This window comes from Oryctolagus cuniculus, chromosome 16 (assembly GCF_051225735.1).
Source record: "Oryctolagus cuniculus isolate XC-2025 breed Fujian yellow rabbit chromosome 16, ASM5122573v1, whole genome shotgun sequence".
Taxonomy (NCBI): domain Eukaryota; kingdom Metazoa; phylum Chordata; class Mammalia; order Lagomorpha; family Leporidae; genus Oryctolagus; species Oryctolagus cuniculus.
The window spans coordinates 31,160,719-31,169,712 of record NC_142882.1 but is presented as its reverse complement, the minus strand read 5'-3'; the positions used below and the strand labels follow the sequence as shown (position 1 = coordinate 31,169,712).

At 37.8% G+C, this 8,994-nt stretch overlaps 1 long non-coding RNA gene and 1 pseudogene across 1 annotated transcript; one reads left to right on the top strand and one right to left on the bottom strand.

Annotated features, from left to right (window-relative positions):
• Window positions 1-5,065: 5,065 nt before the first annotated feature.
• Window positions 5,066-8,690, bottom strand: LOC149121650 (uncharacterized). Its single transcript, XR_016222971.1, has 2 exons — window positions 8,555-8,690; window positions 5,066-5,499 (listed from the first exon to the last, which is right to left on the bottom strand). It is a non-coding gene; the product is annotated as an uncharacterized LOC149121650 (long non-coding RNA).
• LOC149121651 (U6 spliceosomal RNA) lies at window positions 5,742-5,809 on the top strand (annotated as a pseudogene).
• Window positions 8,691-8,994: the final 304 nt, after the last annotated feature.

Sequence of the window (8,994 nt, the reverse complement as noted above, 5' to 3'; positions counted from 1 at the left end):
CGCTTGTTTTAGTACAAGGAAACCAGCTGTTTCCGGATTCATCCACCCCTCCCAGCTGACTGACTGTGGAATTCTGATTGTATTCACCTGAAAAGAGAGAACATTTATAAGTATATTGGGACTGTGGAACCTGTCATTTACCAATCACATGTTAGACTGAATCATAGACCAAATATAGGGAAGAAATCCTATGCATGTAAACCTTGTGGGAATTCATTCAGTATTAAATACCCTCCATCACAGCACTCATATTGTGGAAAACCCTCATGTGTGTAATGATTGTGTGGAAACCACTCACCAGAAGTCAGATCTCATTAGACATCAGAGAATTCACACAGGGTTGAAATCTTACAAATCTAATGACTGTGGGAAGTTCTTTGGCCAGAAGAAACACCTCATAAATCATCAGAGAATTCACACAGGTGAGAAACCTTTTGAATGTAATGACTGTGGAAAATCCTTTGGCCAGAAGGCAAACCTCCTAAATCATCAGAGAATTCACACAGGTGAGAAACCTTATGAATGCAATTACTATGGAAAATCCTTTGGCCAGAAGGCAAACCTCATAAATCATCAGAGAATTCACAGAGGGGAGAAACCTTATGAATGCAATCATTGTGGAAAAGCCTTTGCTGAGAAATCAAAGCTCACAAAGCATCAGACAATTTGTACTGGGGGAAACCTTATGATTGCAATGACTGTGGAAAAACCTTTGCTGAGAAGTCAAACCTCAGAAAGTATCAGAGCCTTCACACCATGGAGAAAGCTTATAAATGAAATGACTGTGGAAAAGCCTTTGGTCCCATCCTTGCATACCAAGGATAAATCCCACTTGGTCTGGGTGGATGATCTTTCTGATGCATTGTTGGATTCAATTGGCCAGAATTCTGTTGCAGATCTTTGCATGTATGTTCATCAGGGAAATTGGTCTATAATTACTTTCTTTGTTGCACTTTTTTCAAGTTTAGGAATGAAGGTGATGTTGGCTTCATAGAAAGAATTTGGGAGAATCGCCTCTCTCTCAATTGTTTTGAATAACTTGAGAAGAATTGCAGTTAGTGCTTTAAATGTCTGTTAGAATTCAGCAGTGAAGCCTTCCAGTTTTGGGGTTTTCTTGGTAGTGATGGTCTTTATTACTGGTATCATTTCCATCTGGTTATGTGTGTGTTTAGGTTTTCTATATCTTTGTTGCTCAATTTAGGTAGGTTTTATGGATGGAAGGATGGTGGAAAGCCTCTTTGCTGTACTTCATAACTCATAAGATATCAGAGTATCCACACAGGGAATTTTCTACTTGACCTTTTTGTGCAAGTTATATCTCATGAAATATTAGAGAATTCACCAAGGGGAGAAATGCATGAATATAATACATGTGAATAGCCTTTGTGGTGCAAATCAGACCTCATCAAACATAAAAGAATTCTCATGGGGAGCAATTTTATGAATGTAATGACTCAGAGCCTTTTACCATAATTCAGCCCTCATTGTACATCATCAAATTCATATAGGGAAAAACTCCTTTGAAAGTAAAATCCCTTTAATTAGAAGCCATACCTCATAAGACAACAGGGAATTCACGTGGGAGAGAAACCTTATGGGTGTAATGAGTGTTGGAAAGCTCTGCCCAAATCTCTCCTTATATCAGAATGCACAACATATATATCTAATGAATGAAATAAATGTGAGAAAGTCATTTCACATAGGTAATGCCTCATAATCCATCATGGAATTTGAACAAGGGAGAGACCTTAACAATATAATGAATGTGGAAGAGCTTTTCTCCAAAATTCATGTAAGTATTGTGACAAAACCTTTTGCTGGAAATCACATCCTATCCAACAGAGACTCATGTAAAGGAGAAAGCTTATAAATATTATTAGAGTCAGAAGTCAATGGTACATCAGAGAATTGACACAGGTGGTTTCTTAGGCGTATACTGATTGTGCAAAAACATTTTCTTTATTTCAGGCTTGTATAGACACAGAATTCACAAAAGGTGATAGTCTTTGCATGCTGTAAATACAATAAAACCTTTAGCCAGAAATTAGACATCAACAGACTTCAGAGAATTCATAAGGAACAAAAGTCTATGCAATGAATTTGGAAAATGTATTTCTGTTATAAATCAGTCTTCAATTCCCATGAATAGACTCACAAATGAGAAAACATGCATGCATAGAAAAGTTTTGTACCATAAATTATCTCTAGATGGTAAACTAATATATCACACAAAAGAAAAATCATGAGTGTAATGGAATTGGGAAACCCTTTGCTATAAGGCAGATTTCCAGAAAGCTTAGCAAGATTACAGAAAAGTCTCTGAAAATGTAACATGTCTGAAAGATTTGTTGGCATCACAAACTGGAGGATAGCTCAAGTGCATGTGTTTTTGTGCCTGGCATCCAAATTGATATCTCTTTTTCTTTGATGAATTCCTTGTTTATTTATTTAGCAGATTTAGAGACAAAGGATTCCTGTCCATTGATTTACTACTATATTCCCACAATTGCCATGGTAAGGTCTATGGCAAAAACTGAGTGCTGGGGGCTGTGAATCTGATTCATCACTGATAACATTGAAGACATTGGTTCCTGGTTCTTATGCTGCTATGCATGGAAATGTTTCTCTAATTTCATTTTCAAATAGTTCATTGTTAATATAAAGAAATGCTTCTAATTTTTAAAATTTCATTGAAATAATTTGTGATTAATGTGTCCTAGTCATGCATTATTACAGGGTGTAGTGCAATATTTGCACACATTTATGCAGTAAAAAGTGATCAAGCTAAGCAACTACAGTTTTATTAAGTTTTTAAAGAGTTATTTATTTGAAAGACAGAGTTACAGAGAGAAGTAGCAGCAGAGAGAGAGAGAGGTCTTCCTCTGCCGGTTCACTCCCCAGATGGCCACAATGGCCGGAGCTCTGCCAATCTGATTCCAGGAACCAGGAGCTTCTTCCAGATCTCCCACTTGGGTGCAGGGACCCAAGGACTTGGGCCATCTTCTACTGCTTTCCCAGGCCATAGCAGAGAGTTGGATCAGAAGAGGAGCAGCCAGGACTAGAACTGGTACCCACAGGGGATGCTGGTGCTTCAGGCCAGGGTGTTAGCCCACTGTGCCACAATGCTGGCCCCCAAGCAACTACAGTTTCTAATTCTTCTCCATGATTTGAGACTACCAGCTCCTCTCCTTCAGTTCTTTACACAGAACCTAATATGGTTGAATGTAGTCATCTCATTATATTATGGAACACCAGAAGTTCTTTCTGCCTCTTTGATTTTTGATACCTATTATCCAATCCCCCTCTATCCCTAGCTGCTTCCCTTCTCAGCCTCTAGTAATCACAGTTCTGTGTTCAGATCCATTATTTTCTTTCACTTCCACATGCGACAAGGACCAGGTGACATTTGTGTTCCTGCTTCTGGCTTATTTCAATTAATTTAATAATATTTTGTTCTTTTTTTGTATCTAAAAGAGGTTGCCCTGTCCATTGTTTTTCACTGATGGACAGCTAGATTGGTTTCACATCCTGGCTGCAGTGAACTGTGTTATAGTGGCTGTGTTATGGGAAAATTGCTGTATCTTTGATATGCTCTCCTCCTTTCCTTCTAATAAAATTTCCTTATTCTATATAGCCAAGAGCAAGATAACTCTCACATGGTAGGTCAATTTTTATCTTAGTTTAATTTTTGTTATTTATTTGAAAGAGTTACAATAGAGGTAGAGACACAGAGAGGTCCTCCATTAGCTGGTTCGCTCTACAGATGACTACAAAGGCCAGAGTTATGCCATTCTGAAACCTGGAGACAGGAGCTTCCTCTGGGTCTCCCTCATGGGTGCATGGGCCCAAGGACTTGGGCCATCTTCTACTGCTATCCCAGGAGATAGCAGAGAGCAGTATTGGAAGAAGAGCAGCTGGAACTAGAACTGGCACCCAAATGGGATGCTGGCCCTTCAGGCCAGGGCTTTAACTCACTGCACAACAGCGCCAGCCCCAATTTTTATCCTTTTTAAGGAATGACCATACTGTTCTGCATAACATCTGTACTAACTTGTGTTTTCACCTACCATATATGGTGGTTTTCTTTTCCCATGTGCTCTCTAGCATTTGTTATTTTTTATCAGTTTGGCATAAAAATGATATAGTATTGTTCATGTTTTTGTGTATTTTGAAATCAGTTAATTTGTTTATTAAATCTTTATTATTTGAAAGGTGGATTTAGAGAGAGAGGGAAAGACATAGATAGCTTTCATCTGCTGGCTCACACCCCAGAGAGTTTCAACAGTTGAGCCTGGGGCATGCTGGAGTCAGGAGCTTCATCCAAGTCTCCCACATGAGTGGCAAGGACCTGAGTCCTTCGTCCATCTTCTGCTGGTTTCCCAGGTGTTTAGCAGTGAGCTAAATTGGAAGTGGAGATTCCTAAACTCAAAGTGGAACTCAGATGTTATGCTGGCCTCACAGATTGCAGCTTTCCCCACTTGGCCACAATGCCAGCCCCTCTATCAATTTAATTCCTCAAAAATAGCTCAGTAATGTTGGCATCTATCTCATTTTGTTTTTTCTCTGTTATTATTCAACTTATTGATGTCTTATTTTTGTTCACATTATTCCTCTCAATTGCTCTACCTGAGGTGAGTAGGGCTGCTGTGTTGCTTAAATGAAGTGTATGCTTTAGATTACTCATTTAATGAGTGCATGTCATTCACATAGCACTTCACTGAAGTTCTACTATGTCCCAAATCCTCTTCTAGGCACAGAATTTAGACCACTTTTCTCTTAGGCCCAGATCTTGCCTTTAACATACTACTTGGAATTTAGTAGCTCATGAAATCTGCAGACTGCATAAATGAATGAATATTTTGAGGGCTGTGCTTTTGTGGAGGAACTTCATAGGAGACCGAAGGAATAAAATAAATCAAAAGTATCCACAGTATATAGAATGTATACTATTTTACAAGTCACAGAGAAGAAGAAGAAGAAGGAAAGTAGTAAGACTAGAAAGTTTGTGGCAAGACTAACAGGCGCTGGTCAAGAACTTAATAAGCACATTAGGAAAGCAGTAAGGTTTCTTTTTTTTTTTTTTTTTTGAGGAAAAGTTTTTATTTCTAGTGATGAAATTGGCTACAGAACATTATGAAAGTTTAAAAATACAAAGAGAAATTGTCTATAATTAATAGATTCAAAATTTGACAATCAGTGAATATCATTATTAGTCATTACCAACAACAGTTATTGATTTGAAAGGCAGAGTGACAGGAAGAGGGAACCACTGCTTCACTCCCCAGACACTTGCAATAGCCAAAGCTTGACCAAGCCAAAACCAGGAACTGGGAATTCATTCTGGATGTCCCATTTGGGTGCAGGGACCCAAGCACTTCTGCCATCCTCCGTCTCCTCCCAGGGTGCACACTAGCAGAAACTTGCCTCAAAGCAGAGAAGCTACCACTCAAGCCAGGCATTTGTATATGGGATGTGGGTGTGTGGTGGTGATAGCAAGCCCTCATGGATAAAAAAAAAAAAAAGAAAAAAAAAAAAAGACAAAGTTATTTCTATGCCAAGGAAATTACTCTGTAGTCTTTCTCTTATAAACTACGTATTGCTGAACCTAGATAATTTTTCCTTTATTTAACAATGACATGAAAATGTCAGTTGAGTTGGCTTTCCTGAAGACCTTGTTTCTTGAATATTAGTGGCTAGCTGAGATAAATTCTTTTCATCTCTTTCTCGCTTCGGCAGCACATGTGCTCGCTTCGGCAGCACATATACTAAAATTGGAATGATACAGAGAAGATTAGCATGCCCCTGCGCAGTAAGGTTTCTTTACCTCCCTGTAGGCTCTGCTCTCCAGAGGTGAACAGGGTCCTCTAAACCCACTTGCTGCACACACAAACACCTGAGTGTTGTATTCTCCCACAGGTGTTGGAGACTGATATGGTGTTCTGATTTATATTTACATAATGGCTAGTGACATCGGGCATATTCACATGTTTTGACCATGTACATTTCTTCTGAGAAATGTCTATTCAGATCCTTGCCTGTTTCTTCACTGTATTTTTTGGAGTTTTTCCAATTCATGTAAATGTTCTGGAAATCTGTAAACATTCAGAGTTTTAATTTTTCCTGCCATCTGTTCATTGTATCTACACTCTGATGTTTACTTTGTTGTGAAGAAGTATCTTAGTTGGATATACTCAAATGTCTCTGTTTTTATTTTTGTGACTATTGCTATTGGAATCTTACCCAAAAGCTATTGTGTGTTGACAATATTTAGAGTTTCCCTATGTTTACTTGGGTTTGGGTCTTATGATTACATTTTAATTCACTGTGAGTTCACTTTCACATAGTGTAAGAGATGTTGGAGTCTCTTTTCAGGCTTCTACATATGGATAATCAAGTTCCTCTGCACCACTTGTGAAAGAGATTCTTCTTTCTCCAGTTCATTTTAGTTCCTTTGTTAAATATGAGTTGCTGGTAGAAATTTGGGTTTATTTCTATGCTACCAAGTCTTTTCCATTGAACTATGTGTCTGTTATTATATCAGTGCTAACACTTCTTCTTTTTTTTTGCAGTATATTTATTTGAAAGGCAGAGTTACAGAGAGGTAGAGGCAGAGAGAGAGAGAGGTCTTCCATCCACTGGTTTACTCCCCAAATGGTCACAATGGCCGGAGCTCTGTTGATCTGAATCCAAGTGTCAGGAGCTTCTTCCAGGTCTCTATGCAGGTGCAGGGGCCCAAAGACTTTGGCCATTTTCTACTTTTTTCTCAGGCTATACCAGAGAGGGGTATAAGAAGTGGAGCAGCTGGGAAACATACTGGCACCCATATGAGATGCCGGCACTGCAGACGGTGACTTTACCTGCTTTGTCATAGTGCTGACCCCTGTAATATGTCTTAAAATATGGTGTGATGTCTCCAGCTTTTTTTTGCTTTATAATATTGCTTTAGATGTTAAGCATCTCTCATGTTTCTATGTGAATTTTAGCATCATTTTTTCTAGCTCTGAGAACATCGTTGGTATGTTGATTGGGATTACATTGAATTTGCAAATTGCTTTTGGTAGTATGGATATTTTGGTATTATTCTTCCCATTCACAAACATAAGTTTTCTGTGAGACTGTCAAAAAGCCTTGACAAAAATTGGACTTTATTACACAAAAATTCATCACTTTTTGGGATCATTTAAATCCATAATTTTGCACTAATATTTGATAAATAATTAAAGACTTTGAGCATTTTAGTAGGAGAAATTAAAATATTTATCAATTTATTCAAATATTGTTTAGATGTGATATTCAAATATTGTTTAGAGCCATTGTCTATATTCCCTCTAAATTACGATCTTTTTGCTTTTTGCCTGTTAAACTTGTCCCTTGATTCAAGAACCCTTTTTAATGTAATGTAAACTGAAAATGTCATTTCATAAGCTAAAAAAAATGACAAAGAAGGAAAAAGAAGGGAGGGAGGTTGAGTATATAATTATGTTCTCCGAATTTTTTCTATAAAACATATTGAATCATTTAAAAGCTAATTAAAATTAAACTCAAAATTGGACCATTATGACCAATACTTAAAACAAGTGATTAAAAACTGTAGATGTCTTCAATTTTGATTATCATTCTTCTTTAGAATATCTGAAAGAAGTCCGGCTTCTCACTTTAAAATATACCAGTGTGTTAGAATTCAGTATTAAATGACTTTGTTTAAAAGTTTTATTTAATCTATTGCTTTAAGTAGTAATACTATGGCCATTGTAAAACAAAATCCTTATCATTTTTCATAAAACAGAAAGGGCCTTTAAAACATCATCACTAAAAATATTAAGAGACCTAAAATATAACATTCTTAAAACCCAAGTGATACCATTCAAAATTTTCAAATATGCAGGGATAGTTCATGTCAAGTAACTAAATAATTGTTAAGTGTATATATGGAATAGCTTCTATAAATTCTTTTGGCAAGGGCTGGCACTGTGGCATAGTGGGTGAGGCTGCCACCTGCAGTGCTGGTATTCCATAGGGGCATCAGTTCAAGACCTGGCTGCTCCGCTTCCTATCCAGCTCTCTGCTATGGCCTGGGAAACACTATAAAATGGTGCAAGTCCTTGGGCCCCTGCAACTGCATAGGAGACCAGGAAGAGGCTCCTGGCTCCTGCCTTCCAGTCAGCACAGCTCCAGCCATGGAGGCCAACTGTGGAGTGAACCAGTGAATGGAAGACCACTCTCTCTGCCTGTCCTTCTCTCTCTGTGTAATTCTGACTTTCAAATAATATAAATAAATCTTTAAAAATTCTTTTGGCAAATAGATGAAGCTACTTGTTATACATTTCAAATAAATAGCAAACATACTAGAAAAATATATTGAATAAAATTTAAGCAACTCATAGCTATACACAGAAATTTCTCACCATAACAACATAGCAACCACTAAATTTCCAAATTCAATTTTCCACAACTTAGAATCTTTAACTCCAGAAGGAGTACAAAATTGACAGAACAGTGGCCTATATATCAGGATACCTAATGCTAATACAGAATTATCCCTGCCACAACTTACCTATGTGACCTTGAACAATTCACTTTACTTCTCTGGGCTTGGCATTTAGCATCCTCATGTGATAAAGGAGGCTTGGATAAGATCAGTTGTACTCTATCTTGAGACTTCAATGATCTCTCAGTTTCCAAACAGGCACCTTAAGGGAAAGTAAACCTTTAGATCAAAGCTTACATTTTTAAATCTAAATATATTTTAAACTGTTTCTACAACTAGTACAAAACAACACATTCAAATGTGTACCATGCCACTTTTCAATATTTGGGAATAATTAATGCATCATTTTAGAGCATTGTCTTGAGGCCAGTGCTGTGGTGTAGCTAGTAAAGCCACTGCATGCAGTGGGGGCATCCCATATGGAGGCCGGTTCAAGTCCAGGCTGCTCCACTTTCCATTCAGCTGTCTGCTATAGCCTGGGAGAGCAGTAGGAAGTTGGCCCAAGT